The sequence below is a fragment of the Taeniopygia guttata genome, chromosome 14, assembly GCF_048771995.1.
Source record: "Taeniopygia guttata chromosome 14, bTaeGut7.mat, whole genome shotgun sequence".
NCBI classification, from domain to species: domain Eukaryota; kingdom Metazoa; phylum Chordata; class Aves; order Passeriformes; family Estrildidae; genus Taeniopygia; species Taeniopygia guttata.
Window position 1 is genome coordinate 10342385 of NC_133039.1, and position 19990 is coordinate 10362374.

The following is a 19990-nucleotide window of genomic DNA, read 5'->3' on the forward strand; positions in this document are numbered from 1 at the left end:
TAATGGTCATGTTAAGTAGCCTTCCTTGAAATGGTGCTAAGCAGCATAATTTTGCTTAGATGTTTTATTTTGTGTTTATTGATTACCTTCTGTAATTTTCTTGCTTGATCAGCACTTTGAGGCCAAATGACGTAGGATTTCCTGGACAGTCCTATTTATTGTCTTTCATAAAGACACAACACTAAGCTTCCTTCTGCTTTCCTTCTGGACATAATCTGGAATTTCACCAGTTTTTTCCAAGAATAATTTACAAATGAATATAAATAGTTTGTGGAGCTCTCCAGCATGTTCTTCAGATTTTCTGTGGTACACATTATCTGCTTTAGCACATTAAAATCCTTAATGACTTGATATTTGTTATAATTTCTGTCTTGAATATTAGATGCACCATTATCCTGTTAAAATATGAACTTCTTACATGAACTATACTTCCAGAAGTATCAGTTATCAGTTATAGAAATTTGGATGTAGTCTGCAACCGCTGTATTAATATGCTTCTTTTTCCTCATGCTAGCTGCAGACAGCAGTCAGATCTAACTAAACATCAGCAGTTATCCCACTAAATTGAAACTGTAAATTTAAATGCAAAGTGACTCTTGGATCCCACTGGTGTTTAAAAAACCCCCCACCAAAACCAGACAAGTTAATTGAGTAAGCACAGTATTTGACAATTGCCTTTATCTTCAGCTCGGATCTCTGTACAAGTGTTGAAACCCAGGGCACAGGGAATATTTCTCTGTCTGCTCTGGGGTGTCCTGACTGCCAGGGGAGCACTGACTTTGACCCTCATTCATGGAGAAAACTTCCAAAGCCTCAAGGTAAGCTAGAAACCACACAAGTGTGAAATAGATTGTAGAGATTGTAGATAGCAGTATGTCACGTGGGTGAGAAATTTAGGTTTTAGGATTTTTACTATGTTATAGATGGGTTCAAGATGGAGGGTACAGGGTGTTGTCTCGAGTTAATTTTACTTCCTTCTTCCTTCTGCTTCTTGGGTTTAGGTGGTATCTTCTAATTGGGTAGAAAAATCCGCATTGTGGGTCTTTAGTGGTCAGTTGTTGGGTTAGAAGGCAAAATAATTTAGGTGTCACTTCTTTATTGGGTAGCTTAGTTTGTGATTAGACTTAAAAGGCCTTGTAACAAGAGACTCTGAGCCATTTTTGTGCTGTTTTTCCTGCATGCAGAGTCTGGTGCAGACAGTGTGATGAAGTTTTGATAACAGTAAACAGAAGCTGAAGACCGAAAAAGTCCAATGCAGCTCTGGTTCCTGACACAGAACTGCTCCAGGAGGGTCTCCCCTGCCAGGGGAGCCCCCAGGGAGTTGCTCAACTTGGAGCCTGCAAACTGACATACAAGGATGGAAACATCCTAGGATAGAACATTGAAAATTGGTGTCATCCCTAAAGAACAGAGTTTTCTTGTGAACTCAGTAACTGTGATGTCTGCAATCAGATTATTAGCCACATTTTCCTGAAAAAAGGCATTTTACTGGGTACCTACATTACAGTGTGCTGGACACATACATTCATTCTCTTGTACTTATGAGAGATGAAAACAAATACCTTCTCTGACCTATTGAAATAAAAGTCTGTGTTTGGCTTTAATGCCAGGAGCCAAAATATTACAGAAGGTGGACTTTTGTAATTGTGCAGCCAGAATTAACTATGCCTTAAAGTCAGCACTCTCTGGATTACAGACTTGGGATTGCAAGATGAAAATCGCTGAGAGTTCATTGTGTTTTTGTTGGCCTTCCCTGGACTGCAGTAATGAACTGCACCATGCACTGCATGAGAACTGAGAATACTAATGAAAAATGCTACAAGTGCCTCTTGGTGCTACTATGTCAGCTTACAAAGGTAAGTTATATTCTCTCTGTATAATTCTTACTCTTTATGTTCTGTTTAAATGCTCATAGGCTGTAATATCAAATGTTATTTTCTTAATTTTTGTCAGCACATTTAAATTCCTTTTCATACATCTTTTCTAAACAGAAGCCCTGAGAATTGTTGTTATACCAGCAGTGGATGCTGGCATGCTCCAAGGTAAACTTGTCTCCACAGATCTGTCATTTTCCAGGGACCAGCTTCCAAGCTTTTCCATATGTTTTGCTCCTTTGTTTTGTCTTCCTTCAACATCTGTTAGTGTGGTGATAGAAGCAGATGAGAGTATGTTTGCCTTTATTTTGCAAGGACCAGCAAGTGGTAAAGACATGTTACTCATGTGCATGGATTTCAAAATAGCTATACCTTTTCCATCTACTGTATAGAATAATAAGTAAAAGTCTTCTAAATGAAGAAGTCTGGGGTTTCTTTGACCATCTTCAATTGGAGGGTCAGTAGTCTATGCAGTGGAGGTGACAACTGCTGGGATGTGGCAGCATTATTAATGACATGACACTGGCACAATGTCTTGCTTAAACATGTGGGCTCATGAGGATGCTGGCAGGCTGGGGACAAGGTAAGTCTTTGAGTCGTTTTTGCTTACATGATCAGTGCCAATGAGAATTTGAGTCTTGTGGCCTCTATTTTAGGTTTTTATGGCCCACTTCCTTGGGGAAGCCTAACACTGTTAGAAGTGCTTAAGGCTGAAGAACTTCTGACCCCCTCATCATTTTCCTATGTTTTCACATATTTGATTTATTGTTGTACCTGTTTCCTCTGAGTCATCTAATCTTTCAGTCATTAACTTGCTTCCTTTGGCAAAAATATCTGACAGCCACTTAAAACTTGGGGCTTCTGGCTAGGAAAACAGCAGCGAATGACACACATTTTTTGAAATAAATGCCTGATCTGAAAGGTTTTTGTCTCATGTAGAAAGCACACTGTGGCTTGTCCTTAATACCAAAGGTTAGGTAACATTAAGCATCAAGCCTGAGGGTAGCCCACCTTTGTATTGAGATTCTGTGGAATTTTTGTGTATGCATCCAGCCTGACAGAATACCATTCATTCACATATTTCTTTTCTAATCACTTTAAGCTGCTAAATAAGTAGTTCTACGTGTTGTTACACAACAGCTTAAACCAACTCAAGTCAGCACTGCCATGGTTCCACCTTTCCCTTCCCTTTACATGACGCAGACTCATGGTCTCTTTCCAGGGCACTCATATCCATGTGATATCATCATGCAGAGCTCATCTGGGGAGCTGACTAACAGGATGTGCACTGTGCTTTTTGTTTTTCCAAGTCAGTTTTCTTGGGTCGGTGTAGAGCCAGCACACATGTGATGGACAGGCTGATGATTCAGGCTGTGGTAATGCTGACATACCTTGTCTGGTTGTTTTGGGAACGCATGAATGGCTAAGCTGATCTAATGGCTTGCTGCTGCTGCTAGGAAGGAAGGAGTGGTAATTCTCTTCCCCTGCCTCCCAACTAGATAAAAACTTGGTTATGTTCTCTTCCTGATTTTGTCATCAGTTCTGAAGTCAGTTGGATGGTGTGTTGTACTGATGAATTTGCTAACAAGGCAGAAAAAAACATTAAAATGCTAAGTGTCTGGCTCTGTGTTAGCAGAGTTTACCATACATTCAGACTAATTACAGAGACAGCATAAAACCAGAGAAGAAAAGGTGTTAACAGAATTGTAGCTCTGAGTGAGAGTAAACTATTTGTAGGGTGCAATTAAAAATGTATCTGGGCTTGACTATGGCTGGTCAGATCACTGACATTTGTCAAGCAAGTGAAAAGATCTTTTAAAAATGGAGCAAAATCCATGAGTTACTGTTAAATCAAATCTCAAGGCAGTAGTGTCACACAGCATTATTAGATGGGACTGCTTGATGCTCCAGAAAAGTCATTGTGGCCTTTGAAGGAGAAATGTGATTTAGCTGCCTGCTTTTTCCTGTTTGACTTATTTACTTTGAGGTTGTGCAATTTGATAGGTAATGAATTTCTGACATCTCAAGGCTGAGCCTTGCATGATGGAAAAAGGGCAACATGTGATTCTAGAATGGATAACTTGGCACTGCATCATCTGTATTGAAACAGGTTTAGCATTGTATCTGTGTGTTTGTTGTGTTCAAGGTGTTTTATTGTTCCTAGGTTAGATCCTGCATCTTTTCTTCTTGACTAGACATTTATGCCAGAAGTTGCAGGATGCCAGTCCATCTTACCTTGTGTAGGAAAAGTAGAATCACTGTGCATGTGTGACGTGCCTTCAGGTAAATGTTAATAAAGATACTATTGTACTCTTGCAGGAGAGAGGTGATTTTTGGCTCTGGGGAAGCAGGGAAATTGTTATGAGCATGGCCCCCAGGACTTATGCTGATTTGCATATTTTTTTTGTACAATGGAACAATGATTTTGTTTTTTGACTGCTTTTTGATTTATAGATATTTTCCACTCCCTTCTAAGGACACTAAATAGTACAAGTATTTCAAATGCTCTTTAAGAAAAAACCTTTAAAAGTTGAGATGTATTAAAAAGAAGCAGTATGGTTTTATATAAATTGGTAATCAAAATGCTGATAGAAGGACTTACGCCTCTTTTTAAAGACTGAGAAAGTACCATGACTGTTTGATGAAATTTCTCATCTCCCACTAACACCTACATCAAAAAACTTTGATCTGCTAGAGAAATACCAAGCAATTTCCATTAGAAAGCTATCCTTGAGTCAGATTTGCATGGTTGGCCTGTTCACACAGAGAGAACCCTCATAGCAGAGCTGCTGGCATTGGAGAGCCTGTGGGTCTCCCATGGTCTGTGCAAAGGCTCTGAACCCATCCCCTCCCAGGGGCTCAATGGCTCCCAGCTATGTGGTCACCAAGGCAGACATTGCTGTTGTGGACAGGGGGTTAATAGGGCAACTTACATGTGATGTCTCATAAAAAAATAGTATTTCCTATTTCTTGGGAAATACTGTGGAACTATCCAGAAAATGGGTATATGAGATGGGATCATAAGTGTCTATATCTTCACTCTCAAGCTGTTGTTTTGAGTTGAGACCACTGTATGCTGTGGCTATTAGCTTACACTGTATGTTCTTTCACTTACATTTTCAAGAGAAAGATGGAAGCAAAATGGAAATAGAGATCTTGACTTCTAATCTCTGAGCTGTAGAACAGCTCAGGAAAAAAAACCTTTTCAATTGCCTTAGATAAATTACCACTGCACATTAAAATTTGTTTTAATGTGAACGCTTTCTGCATTTAGTGATTTAAATATGTTCATTCAGAAGAGATACAAAGGCTACTACCTGTGATTGTTCATATTTGAAAAGAAGATTCCCATTCTTAGAAAAACACTTGCTGTTCATAGCAAAGCTCTGGGGTCTGCCTCAAGGTATAATTTCAGCCCATTCAAACTCATGCTATTAGATAAGATAGTCACCAAGTGTGTCTGTTGAATGCTGAGATAACACTGGGGCATTCAAAACCACTTGAACAGTAAGAGAAAGTGAAATGTGAATTCACTTCATTATTATTTAGCAACGTCTTTAGTTTCTTGAAGTATACAATAATGTATCTCAGACTTGGAAGTGGGAAGAAACTAACTTGTGTTAACAATTGGTTATTTTAAATACTGGGGAAAAATCCACCTACTGCATCATTTAGCATCTGAATTGGTATTCAGAACTAAGAATCAGCAGGTTGCTCTTGGGGTATTATTAAAAGTGCCCCTGAAGAAGGCTATTTTTAAGAGAAAAACCCAAAGTGTATTTCATCTGTGTATTAAGAAGTTCATATTCCTATTTAGCATATATGAGAGACTAGGGTAAGAAAAGAAAGATAGATCATGGCAAAAAACATTTAGGGCAGAAAGTGATTGAATGTAGCTGTAGGCAACAACAGCGATGGACAAAAATATGTGGAGGGGAAATTGGAAGACCAGGAAAGGTTAATAGATTTTGATAGATGAGGAGAGAGTAAATTATAGGCAAATACAGTGCAAAGTGGAGCAAGCAAACAATATCCAGGATAAACTTAAGTGGAGATGAGTCAGAACAAGCTGACACACCAGAATATGCCATAGCTGCTATATCAAAGGCAAAATGAGATCCTTGTCTTTGCCTTATTTTAGAAAGCAGGCAGTCTTTAAAGAGAAATAAGTAAACCAGAAAAGAGGAAGGAAAATGCAGGTTCTAAGATTGCTGGTTTGAGTGTTGTTGTCAATGCTTTGAAGCCCTGATGGCCCTGAGCAGCATCTGCTGAAGCCTTGACCCTGCCCATGGGCCCAGCCTCTATTTAAACTCAGCCTCAGCTCATTTCCTGCCCGAGCTGGTGGGAGCTCCAGCGTGGACCTGCCTGTGCCCTGCCCTGCCCTGCCTGTACCCTGCCTGTTCCCTGCCTGTGCCCTGCCCATTCCCTGCCCGTTCCCTGCCTGTTCCCTGCCTATTCCCTGCCTGTGCCCTGCCTGTGCCCTGCCTGTGCCCTGCCTGTGCCCTGCCCGTGCCCTGCCCGTGCCCTGCCTGTGCCCTGCCTGTGCCCTGCCCGTGCCCTGCCTGTGCCCTGCCCGTGCCCTACCCGTGCCCTGCCCGTGCCCTGCTGCACCTTGACAATTGCTTTGGTGACTGCTACAGGATAGGTTCAGGAAAAATCACCAACTTCTTTTATTTATTCTTTCAAAGGATTAAGTTGGCAGAGGCAAATCTATCCATTTCTAGAGGTGAACCGCTTTAAAGGCTTTTTATCTTTCCAATAATTCCTTGCATAGTAAAATAAGAATGAAAATAATGCAAACACCTAGGATTTCTCAAATAGTGGCATTCGTTTAAAGTACTCATCCCTTCTAGGTCTACAGCTGTGCTGAAATGGGCATTTTTTTAAGGACAATATATGTCACCTGGTATGTTGCATAATGGCTGGAGGAAGCTAATAGTAGATGTTTGGAAAGCAGCACACAGTAATGGTACTGCAGCTCTTAATCTCAGATCAGACTTTGCAAGTGCTGAACTTTTTCATAGCTTACCTGATACCTAAATCTGTATTTTTAATATCCTTAGACATTTTTGCTAAAACTGTGTAACAGAAATTATTAACATTATTAACTTTATAAGCATGAGTTATGCTACTTTGGAACTTTAGATCTGATGTAATTAGTTCAAGAGCAGTTATACAGAGCTGTTCTTGCCAATGATTCACTTCTCTATGCTGTTAGTAGTATATGACTTTTTAGCAAGGAAGGCTTTTGCTTTTTTTAAATAAAATTACTGTGCAAAACTTATAATATTCATATCCTGTTTATTTTGTTAGAAAAGCTAGCCATGATACTGCATCCAGCTTTCTTCCCTGCATTTACACTAGATCCAGTTTCTAAAGGAAGCATGCCTATGTGCTTTAATCTAAATGCTTAATAGAATGTTGCTTCAGTTGGTGAGAACATGTTCAATGTCTTTCCTATTGCTTCTAATTAGACAATGCAAAAAGAAAGTTTCTATTCTCCAGAACAGGTTTATCTGCTCAGCTGCTTCAGTCCAAATGATCTGTCAAACTGTCCTATTAACTACTCTGCATTAAGGTGAAGATAAATGCTAAGGCAATAGCAGAGACAGCCTTTTGCTGGGAGTGCAGGCTCTGATTTGAAAAGTTCCCTATTTGGGATTCTAAGACAGGGAATGGGATAGCAAATATAGCAGCTAATATATGATTTGACATTTGGTTTATATGCAGGTATTGGCTAAATTCTACTTCTTTTGACATTGCAAGTACCACTACTTCAGAATTTCACTTCTAAATTTCTCTTTCTAGCGCAGTAACTATGGCTTTTGATAATGGTGGCTTTATCTGTAGCCTGACCTTAGCAGCTGATCCTGCCCAGCCTCCATTTGCAGAGGTGCAGTGCATGCTTCAGTTATGTTATCAACACACTGCAGAGATGAGCAATTACTTAAATTTCTTGGCTTTAGCTATGTGCTTACTCATGAATCTAGATGCTTTACTCATCTCCTTGTGAGACATGGGAGGGTGGCTCGAGGAGTTAAAAAGAACTTCAGATCTCTGATAGAGAATGTCAGAAATTTAAATAACATGATAAAGGATTCAGTCTTGTGCTGGTTTAAGTAGGCCTTTAAAAAACCATCCAAACAAAAACCCATAAGCCTGACCAATGTACAGTATTTTGTTGCCAGCAGCCACTATAGAATAAACAAACCCTAAAGAAGATCCATGTGGACTTAAGGATTGAAAATCTTGTTAAAAATGGGTCTTTTGGTCAGTTACAATGGAGACATAACCACACTGAGTACAATTACCATGTATCTCCCCATGAGATATGTCACAGAAAAGACTAAAAGCCAGGTCTCAGTTTTACTGAAATATCATAACATTGGTACTGTGACTTAAAGTGTTAGATCATTACTTATCTGCTGGTAAATTACTGCTAACTCAGGTGTGACAGCAGGGGTGTAGTGACTTGCTAGTGAATAGTTGGCTGACTATAACATCTCTAAAATACTTAAATTAACTTGTCCATGAATTATTGAAATAATATGATAGTGAAACAGATACCTCAGTGATATTTTCAGCGTTCTTTCCTTGCCTTGTTTAATTACGTCATTGTTTTACTGTGACTCCATAGAAAAAGGGGAAAATGCATTTTTGACATTTTCTTGTAGATCTCAAAGGATGAAGTATTCGATTATTATAACTGCTCGATGTCCCTGACATTTTTTTTTTCAACCACATTTTAGCAGATATGTTTTGCCTGTACTTCCCTGGGCTTATTATTTCTTCAGTGCTGTACTTCCTGATATTTTTCCCCTCTATTAACTGTTTTCTTTTACAGCTTTCCCTTTTTCTTATTCTCGTTTCCAGAGATTTTGTTAAAGAAAAGCATTGTACATAAATTGTCATGTTACTAAAAGTACAGTTTTGCCTCTCCTACTTAATGGCTGTTACTTTTGGAGAATGTGCAGTGGTTTCCAGACATTCAAATGAAGCTTAGCAGTTACTTTGTTAACTGCAAATTCTAATGATGTTTGATTGTTTCATTTTATGTGGTTTATTAGATTATGTATATTTGCAGATAGTAAATACAATTTTGGCTGTGCTAGTCAGGTAGACATCCTTTATAATGACAGCTGAAATAAAAAGGGTTAATAAAATTCTATTTGTATAGATTTTTCACAACCTTCTCTTCCATGAATATAAGATATAGCACAGAGTAATCTAGTTCTTGATATAAATAATGCAATTATCTTGAGCAAAGATTTATGAATCCTTCTGTAATACACAATATCTAAGGTTGGCACTGCACTTCTGTCAAAATTCTTCAGCCTGTCCTAAATTTGCATTTAATATCTGTGGGGGAAGAGGACAGAGCACTGCTTCCTTCATTGATAGTGTTCATTGCAGAACACTTGCATCTTATTCAGAGAACAGATAAGTGAAAGGATCTCCACTGTTTCTGATCAGGAATCCTTAGCTGTAGGATTCTCACTGAAGACACCTCCAGTGTCTCCTGAAATTCAATGAAACTTTACAAGTTTATGCTTGTAAGTGGGTGCTAATTCTGTGGTCTGAACTGGCAGACCCAGTGGTAGTTATTCTGTGGATAACTAGGTCCTGCTCTGGATGGGTGATGTTCTAAGGGTGCACAAAACAAGCCTACCACAGATGTGCAGGCATGTAAAAAGGCATAGATCAGCAAATATAGTATCCAGTATTACTATTGTAAATCTTCCAGACACATTGCCTTTCCTAAGTTGGTCTCCTTACATAGGACTACCTTACTTTTGTTTATGGTTTCATTATTGAAATATATATGGAAAAACCATGCAGTGCCTGTGTATGCTAAGGAAAGCACTGGTCTGTGTATTATATTGTACTGTCCTATCTTTGCACATCTTGAAGTATCTTGACATCTGGCAATCATTTTGAATTCACTTTCATTGTGCAGTGCTATTTGATCTGAAGGGATGCTTAAGTGACTGAGTAACTGGATAAACAGAAACCGAGCTGCTTGAACAAAACTTCCTTGCAGAGAAAATTGATGTGGTTTTGAAAACAGAAACCCATTAGCTCTACTACTCCACAAAAAACCCCCAAAATCCACTAACCTGAATACTGTTTTGAATAATCAGGTAGTGTTTGTTACTGATATTTGACTGCTCTAAATTAAATATAAAATTGTTGCTCATCATGCTTGTGTTTCATTTTTGTACTTGATAGCATAAATGATGTCAGCCCATACTCATATGTATGCTAATCACTATTCTCTCCAGAACAGTAAGAAAGCTTCTCTAAAGACAGAACAATGTTGCCAGGTGTTTCTGCAAAACCCCATGCATTGTTCCAAGGACAGTGTTTCTAGCAACTTCCACTTTTCAAAGATCAGCAAGTCACTGGTTTTCCGAGAACATTTTAGCAGGATAAGAAAATCAAGAGATTCTTAAGTGTATCTCCAAAATTGGTACTGTACATGACTAGGGAGTAAATCAATTTCAGTTTATTCATAAGTGTCGTTACTGCACAGCTGCTATCAGATTTTCATTTAGAGATAAATGTTAAGTCAGTTTAATTTTGGTACTAATAAGCAGTTTGCGTACTTGTTCATGAGTAATAAAAATACAACCCTTTGTATGTGATTTTAACTACTTTTAGATACCTCATTCATATGCAGAAAAACCTTGAAATTAAAACATTTATTACCAGTGATGCAACTGCTTATGAAATGATGTCTTTCATTTGACTATTTAACTAGAAATTTATGAGGAGGCTTTGAAATAGAAGCTGGAACTCAGGATTTCCCCTTTTGAAATAATTTCTTCTGGTACACTCTCCCTCTGGCTGCATGAATTCCTGCACTGCATCTTGCGCAGCTTGCGGCCTGAAGAAACATTTCATATGCAAAGGCAAAGCCAAGAGTTTATTGTTAGCCTAATTAAAGTTGTGACAGTCTAATCAAATAGTTATTATTAGCCTAGGACTAATATTTCAGAGAGAGTAGTGTTGTAGAAAAGGTCTCAGTCATGATACAGTTAAACTTATTATTCCATGAACCTTTGAATCTACCTCCTTTTCCCCTGCTTTTTAATTCATCCATTTGCCACCCTTCTGTGGCCTAGGGTCAACAGGTGCAGCTTTCCTCAAGAAGGAATGGAAGGGAAGTGACACCCTGGCAACATTTCACAAGAAGGAAACTGATACTGATAATACTGGTTTTTCTTCTTACAGAACCCTCCTGGGACTAATCCTGCTTTTAGGGCATGCTTAGTCCTCTTCATGTGTCTGGAATTCCACATTACAGCTGAATTTCCCAAAAGTAATAAATTCTGCATACATATGTATAGTGGGTGCATATTCTTTGGTTTTTTGTCATATCTGGTTTTACCCAGCTCTGAGACTTGCATGCGTTTAAGGATCAGTAATTAACTATTCATCATCTGAATGTATCTGAGGTCTCCTTTAATTTCCTGTGCTTGTACTTTCAAGCCCTTTGTCATCTTCTGCCTGAGCTACTCCATACTACATTGTTATTCTAGTGTTGTAAATAGTTTATTCTGGAATAAACTGTAATTATGCTACATTAATCAGAGAAATATCTTGCAGTTACTGCAACAATAGGTCTTAGACCACATGATTGCACTAAGCTAGGCTGTAACTAAAACCAGGAAGAGCACCTTCTGTTTGATCTCCAGACAGACCAAGACAAGTCCAGAGCTCTCCTGAGGTTGGAAAGGATGGGCTCATAAGAACCCTGTAATTTCTGACTAGCAATGGCAATAAAATACTGGTTTTGCTGCAGGCCAACAGCATCTGGCTGTGGGCGCTGTGGGCTCCATCCTCACAGCTCCAGTTTGCTGGCGGACTGCTCTGGGGAGAAACAATCACAATTTAAATGGAGGCTGATTTCAGTTTTCCTGAACATCTCAAAAATGGACCCCCACTTCTCACCCCAACCCCAGAACCTCAAGCTCAAACACAAGCCACTGAAACTCAGCATGGAGTGTGCCAGTGCATTCTGTAGTGTGAGATACAGAAGACAGTATAAGTACCTTTTTCCTTAAGTTGTGCAGAGGAGAGACAGTCCATAAATTGTTTTTGCATCTGCTTGTTTATGCTTTTTGTTTTCTTGACATTTCTGTTCTGATCTCTCTCTAATTTAATCTGGACATGCTAGGAGCTTTTTCAAATGCAGTTGTGATTCTTCTGTGTTTTCCTTTCTTGAGAGCTTGCTCAGAGGTGCAAAAGAAGGGATCTCAATTTCAGGAAAAATCCAGAATATTTTATTTTTCATATCTCTTTTAAAAAATGCTAACTACTCTTGAAGACCTTGGCAATGCTTTTGATACAAAGTTAATTATATCCTTTCTTAATGTGCTGTGAGAAGAGAATAATGCTTTAATGTTTATGGAAGAACTGCAGATACTGTCTGAAAAACTGGTACTGAGGCAGTTTTCCAAAAATGTTTAACACTACAGCTCTATGTTTGTAATAGGCTATTATAATAAAGGATAAACTCCTTTACAGGATTTAAAACTGTAATTAGTAAGGGTGCTGTTGAGGATTGGGTCAGCTAAATGAGTGAAGTGGGTATTAAAATTCCTGTTGTGCTTACAGGTCAGTGAAAAACTGACTGCCTGCCAACCTCCTTGACTCATCTTAATGCCTCAGAATTAAAATAAAGCAGTTAGCTTACAGATGAACCTGCTGCCCAAAGTTTGAAGCTAAGGATGATGGGAGACTATACTGGATTCTGTGGTGCAAAAAGGATGGCTATATTTCAGGAATAACAAGTTAATGTGTCCATAGTTCTAGAAGGAAACAGCGGCTGCTTGGATTATTTGAAGGTATGTCAAGTGGGTTTACTTGTGATAATGTACTTCAGATTATGGAAGCAGTGGAGATGCTTTGATTTATCAGTGAAATTTCCTTAGAAATTTTCTGCCATCCATTTTCTTTTCTGAGTAGTTCAAAGCATTCAGACATTATTTTTCAGTGGGTTTTTTTATGCTTGGAAATTATTCAAAACATTGAGGGTTCTGTTTTTGGCCTTTTTTTCTACTACTCTTCTCTTTGCCTGAGTTTTGATTTTGCTATGAAGAAGTAAATTTGTTGACAGTGATTGTGGAGTTAACCATTGTGACAGAAATTCTCTTGAAATTAAATAAGCATTGAGGCTTTACTGTTGCACAGCTTGTAAGGTTTTTATTGAGGGTTCTATACATCAGATTCCTGAAGTTGATGTAGCATGTGTTGTCACTGAAACTTTCTCACTCTGGCTGCACTGTGTAGCATCAGTTGTTAGAAGCTCACTACAACATCTGGGGTTTTTTTAAGGCCTTTTCCATTTTAAAAAAAACTACCGAGTGTCAAGAAAACTTACGTTATCCAAGAAGAGGAAATCAAATCTCCAAAATATGTGTGGTATACCTTTTTCCACAGGCAGCAGGGCTACTTTTATGGTGCTTGCACAAAGCTCTAGAATTCCTTGGAACTGTGGGTTTGTGGGCACAGGGACAAGAGAAGGAGGAAGAGGTTTATGAAGGATGTTGATTTTGACCCTTTACTAAAGACAAAGAAAGGGAAATTAATTAAATGTTTATTTTAATATATCTGATATTATGTGCCTTCTCATACCAATATAAAGAATCTGATTAACTCTAAAATACAAAAATCTATTGCTTTTACATCTCATGCAAGCCTCAAATGCTTTAGATGAGACCATAGTTTCTGACATGCTTCTTAAAGGTCTTAGTACAACATTTGGAAGAAGGTCACTTTATAATTATATACTTCTGTGTGAAAAATAGCTAAGCTGTAACTAGCAACAGAATGAAGCATGTGGAATAAAGTAATACACAGCAGAGAGAGGCAAGTTACTAAATTTAGATAGGCTTTAAATTTGAGGGTCTAACCAAATATATGAATTATTACTTAATTTCTTGCACTCTGAATGAGTTTATAATCAGGGTCTCCTGACTATCAGTGTTCTTAACTGATGTGAGTCCAAGCTTGAATAAGCAGTGGTGGAAATCTTCACCATTCCCTTTATTGAAATAGGTAAATATCAAAATTCCAAACCCAAGCAACTTCCAACACCCAGCCTGGGCCAAAAAAAAAAAAAAAAAAAAAAAAAAAAAAAAAAAAAAAATTACACATTGAATAATAACCCAAGTAAAGTATGACCTGAAAACTACATAAAATCTTGTCTGGAGAAAATAAAAGTTGTTTCCTAGAAAGGGTGGATAGAAAGCTCAAGTAAAAACATTTCAGTTTTTACTTAGGTGAAATCTATATTGAATCTGAGAAGAAGCTCTGATTTGAAATACTGATTTGAATACTGCCTCGGATTGTACATAGCAAAAATAGAAACACTACTAAGTGGTGTTCCTAATATTTTTTGGTCTCGGTGGGTATGGAGTGAAGATTTGTGCTTGGGTGTCTTTTGCTTTATCTGTTACTGCAGAGCTTGACTGTGGAACCTGTAATAATCATGAATCTTTTCCAGAGAGTTTGCTTTATTGGTACCTCTCGATACAGGTAAGTGCATCCAAGTGAGAGGAGAAGTCAGCTAGGGAGTAAAATCCTTGGGCAATGCAAATTAATTCCCTTTTGCTTTATTACTTGTCCTGAGAATAAAATAGAGAAACTGCCCATCAGTCAGTGGCAGTTTACTGTGTGTGTCCCTAGCATGGCACAGAAGAAATGCAAATCCAGCTGCAGAATGCTCTGTGGTGTGAATCATGCACCTGGGCAATGCTCAGCACCACCATTCACTGAAGGGCATCATCCATCTTTCATTCTAAAACATTATTTCAGCTGGGACCATAAGGACAGGATATTAAATGTAGGTTGGAAATTCTTTTAAATTAATTTAGAAAAGCTAAAGAAATCATTAAAAATGAACTAATTCAGAGCAGGAAAATGAACCTTTGAAAATGCTTTATCTATGTTTTTGTGATGAATAAGTGTTAATTAGAACGGTTTATTATACCTGTCTCCCAACTGCTTTAGTGGTAAATAGATGTTTTCTAGTGCTGCTGAATCAGTACGGGATCAGGAATGTGTAAAGCAATCACAGGTACCTGAACTAACTGCTAACTGTGACATTCATGCTCTGCAGTTATGAAAATCTGAGCATTTAAATTTTCAATATAATTATTTGTCAATGTGGAGACACCAGATTTTTTTTCATAATAGAACAGTAACTTTTTTCATCTGTAAATGACTCTGTTAAAGGGGAAATACTTACTCTTTGCTCAAACAATTAAGCAGAAAAATCAAGCTCAGATTTTGTAATATAGGGTATTACTATTGATCTTGGCCAGAATTCCTTGCAGGTAGAAGGGCATTAGTCTGTAATTCTGAGCTGGTCTAATACCATTGGTGGTGGTGGTGGGAATGAATGTATGCTGGCTGTTTTTAAATTTAGTTAATCTTAAGGAGTTTATTTGCATTACCACTTAATTTTGCATGGAACTGGGCTGACATATTGATGACAGAAATTACTTTGGTTGTCTGTGACAGATTGGTCCAAAGGAAACTTGTGATGTAAGATGAGAAGCAAATATGGAAATAGTCATCTGCAGCTTGTTTGATGTATATATATTTATTTGTATATTAACTTTATAAATATGTGCTAGAAAATAAGTTTCTACTTAAGAAAATTCATAAAATGCATGTAACAAATAGATGCAGTACCTAGGATGTTGGAGAAGAAGGCAAGAGTGGGATTATAGGGAGACTTGCATGAGTCATTAGTGAAGACCAAATTCTTCCTGCCTGTATGGGCTGTGAAGAATGTGGATTTTGATTATTCCCTCTTAGATCCTCCTTTTTTCTTCTCTCTTCATATTGTAGTTAACTGTTAGTATAGCAAGACAGGAAGCTTTCTCATTTTGCATAATTTGGTTCCAGACTTTGATACTTTTTTCATGTTCTGCATGAAGATAAACCATTTTCTTCCAGAGCTCTGAAACTGGGAGCTGGGCTCTGCAGCATTGTGTGAATTGAGTCTTTGAGTCAGAGGTTTTGTATTTTACGTCAGTAAAGTATTTTCTTTTTTGGGCCATTTACTCTTTCTGACTGGGAATTTGGAAATGTGGATTATATTTGGTTTTTATTTTTTACATTAGAGCTGATATTCCCTATGGAGATATTTATTTTCCAGAAGACCAGCCTTTTGAGAGATTTCTGGTATGTTCTTTCTGCTATCAGTTGAGAAGGGTAGGTAGATAGTGAGAAAGCCTGGGAGAAGAAAACAACCCTAAAGGAAAATGAAGTTTATTAGCACATGATGAAAATGAAAGGAATGCATCTAAAGTAAACAAAGCAAAAAGATGATATTTGAGGGGGAGGTGAGATGCTTGAAGAAGGATGGATGGGTTTTGAGGTAGCAAATCATGAGAGGGAGGGGTTATTTAATCCAGATCTAAAAAAGGTATGAGCTGTTGGAATAAAAGAAATAAAGAAAATAGAAATGGCTTTTGGCAGGTAGTGCTGACTGTTTGTCTGCATTGTGAAAGAATATTCACTCTTGGTTTTTGGGCAATGCAGCTGGGGGACATGCCCAGCTGAAACACTTTATTGGGCAGTGTTCAGTGGCAGAAATCTCTTCCACTCCTCCAGTTGCCCGTGCCCAGTGGATTTCATGTGCTCTTATCCTTATTGTTCACAAATGTCACAAAGACATGGGTGAGCTGTTTGGAACGGAATAAACAATGAAATCCTGGGAAAGCAGGCTGTCTTGCCAGCTTGTTTGTGTCCACAACAGAAGGCCACAGTTGCCTTTGGCAGGTCCACCAGAAATTATCTGTCTTTTTACCCTAAACAGTGGCTCCTATGGGCTTTTCAGAAAGAATGAATTCATTGGCCAGAGTCACTCTCCAATTTTTTATTTTTTTTTTTTTACAGAATGACATTTTCTGACTTTAAATTTTTAACAACAAAGCAAGTAATATTTAGTAGAATAAGTATGAATACTTGAAGGATAAGTAGCAATTTAGTGATTTCAGTGCAACTAACAGAAGGAGAAATAAAATGAAAATAGAATAATCCCACCCCCCTCAGAATATGTTTAATTTGGGAGGTGAACAGTTTCCAGCCAAGTGAATGGGTGGCACATGTGTGCTGCTTGTACTGAGGCTGGAGTGGCAGAATATGTGTTGTCTTGGAAAGGAAAAAGTTTTATTGTTTAATTGTGTTTATCCCTTAACCATAATGAACGTAGTGAAAGTAGAAAAGAACAGAGGCACTTCTAGTGCATTGCCAGGCAGCAGGTGTCCCTGCTCAGTTATTTATAGAGCACGAGAATGCATATCATGGAAATGGGCTGTGAATGGCCAGTGACCCATCTGTTTTATCTGCTGAGTTTTGGGACCGATTGTGTGGAAACTGACTTTTTTTAGCTGATGAAATTTGTGCTTCTGAACAAACCATTAGATAAGTGACTTTCTGCTATCCTTTTAGTTCTGAAAATCAGTTATATGTGGTTTAGGTTTTTTTAAGCAGAAGGCTCTTGCTGTAGACCTTTTCTCATTCCTGCTGAGCAAAGAGATTTCTTCTGGCCCTGAATGCAGCATTCTGGATTGTAGCTATTTAGTACAGCTGATTTACTGATTTTGCCTGTTTTTTTTCATTACAAGTCTAATGTTTTTTTTTGTTTGCTCATTGTCCCTTTCAGTTTCAGATTAGCTTGAAGAAATGTCACAACCTACTTCCCAATACTTTCCTCTCCTCTCAACATTAATCTAATCTTGTGTCCCAGAATTGTGGCAGTCACTAAGAATATGTGAGCTCTGAATTCTTGCTTAGAAATATCAATTTTTTGAGATCTAGGTCAAAAGCTGATTCAAATGCAATAATTTATAATAATGAAACTAGGGCAAAACAAACAAACAAAAAGCCCTAAATGCAGCTTTTCAAGTATGGAGAGGAGGGATTAATCCATTACAAGCAAAATGAGTTGAGAACAAATTACTGTTCTTTACCAAATGAAGCTGTACAGACCTTCTCAAGCAGCTTTAACACTGGTAGTTCCTTATGGCTCAGTCTTGCATTTTCAATTTGTGCAGGATGGTGACATCTACAAATACTATTAAAGCTTTCAAAGAGCAGAAATGAACACAGCAAAGAGAAACTGTCTGACCTCCTTCAGTGTACATTGGTCTATTATAGTGTCACTACATAAAATCAAAATCTGCTCACTGGTAGAAAAATTTCTTGTGATTATGCATCACAACAATTAAAAATATTCATATGTGTTGTAAGTGTCCATGGTAATCTTATAAACAAACCGATCTTGTGCCCTTTTTGTAATGATGAGGTTATTGCACCTTGGAGTTGCTGATATTATTAGGTCTCTTAAACATATATATATATGCTGATTAAAATAAAATGTTGAATTTCTTTTCCCTTTACTTAGTTGCTTCAAAATTTGAACTTGCTATGGTGACATTGCTCCTGTTGCTCTGAGGTTTTAACATGGAGCTCATTGGCTATTGAGATTCTGTACAAATTATGCCTTCTCTCCCTGGGGTGTAGGATCTGTCATATTAATTCAAACTGGATTTATTAGGGAATATTTTTATGATTTTGACTAAGTTCCTTATACAACTAATACATTTTTAAGTGCAATTTTGTTTATTCATACTCTCTGGTATCAGAAGTAGTTGTTAATGTTCCCAACAATGTTGTGATGGAGAAAGGTATTTAATAGTCAGTGCATAGAGATTGCCCTCCCAGGTGGAAAGGCTTCTAGGATAAATGCTATGGTGTATTTCCAGCAGTGAACACCATTAATCCTTTCTCTGATCTCCTCAAAATACTTAATGAGGAAGGCAGAGGAGCCTTCTCTGGAGGTGCTGGGATCCTACAGGATCAGCACTTTTCTTGAGAAGTCAGGACAGTAAAAGGGGTACATAAAGAAAAAAAGTTTTTAATGTGTTCTACTTATGAGTAGAACTAGGACATACTTTTTTCCTGGCCACTTATTTATTCAGTAGATACAGATTTGGGTCAGCCAAAGGTATTATATTGCTATTTAATCCTATTGTGACAGAAATAATTTTGACCTGTTGTTTTTGAAACAATGTTATCTTGCTTAGATAGCCATTTAAAGGTTAATATCCCAGCATTTCCTTCAAAGTCAAGTTTTGGTTTAAAGTGTACAAAATTGTTTTCCTATCTTGCACTAACCACTGAACTGAAAATATCCTTCATTTACACAGTGATATTTTCAATGCTTCTTTTGGGGAAGCTACAAACAATTCTAAGCTTCAAAGTAAATCTGCTTTAATGTGTTTAAAAACATGCAAGATATTCCTTGATGGGAAATAGAACACTTCTATATTATTATGTAATATTATGTAAGGATAAAGAAGCTGAGGAAAAAGGAGACTGACTCATCACCAAGAAAGCTGATGGAAAAACATTTGCTCCTTTTCTCCATCACAAGAGTTTTGTAGATAGCTGTATTAAGAGATTGTGAGATGCTGAAATACAACATGGAGAACATATCTCTAGTTAGTGAGACAATCCCACACATTAATGTTTTCTCTTCTGTCCTGACTTTTGCACAGAGATCACTTTGCTTCTCTGAGCCATAAATTTTAATTGTTTTTGTAAAGGCAGGGTAAATTTGGTTCACACTGATGACACATACGGAAATGCTTATCTGCTGGAAGAGAAGGAAGTGATGTGGAAGAGTTAGGAGTTACAGGTTAGGTTTCAGGCATGTGCTGTTGTACCTTTCCCTTCCTCTTTGTGCCTTTTGACCTATTTAAAGTGATGGCAATTTTCAGAAATGAGGTGCAAATTCAAACCCTCTGAAGTTAATCCATGGTCCCAGTGCTGAGGCAGTGGGATAAAAGGGGTTGATAAAAAGATTCTTCGGTTTTTCTTGTCATACAAAGACTTGGTTCATCATAAGTGATGATACTAACATTTAAAAAAATGTGGAATAGCTGAAGCCTGTGTTTGACTGAAACTCAGCTTGCTTTGGCTATACCTCAGGTTCCTTTTCAAGGCTTTCTTCAAAATCTCATATAGGAAAAATCATATGAATTTAAAACATATAGGAGAATGATTTTGTTCAGGTTTTGGCTGCCATTCCC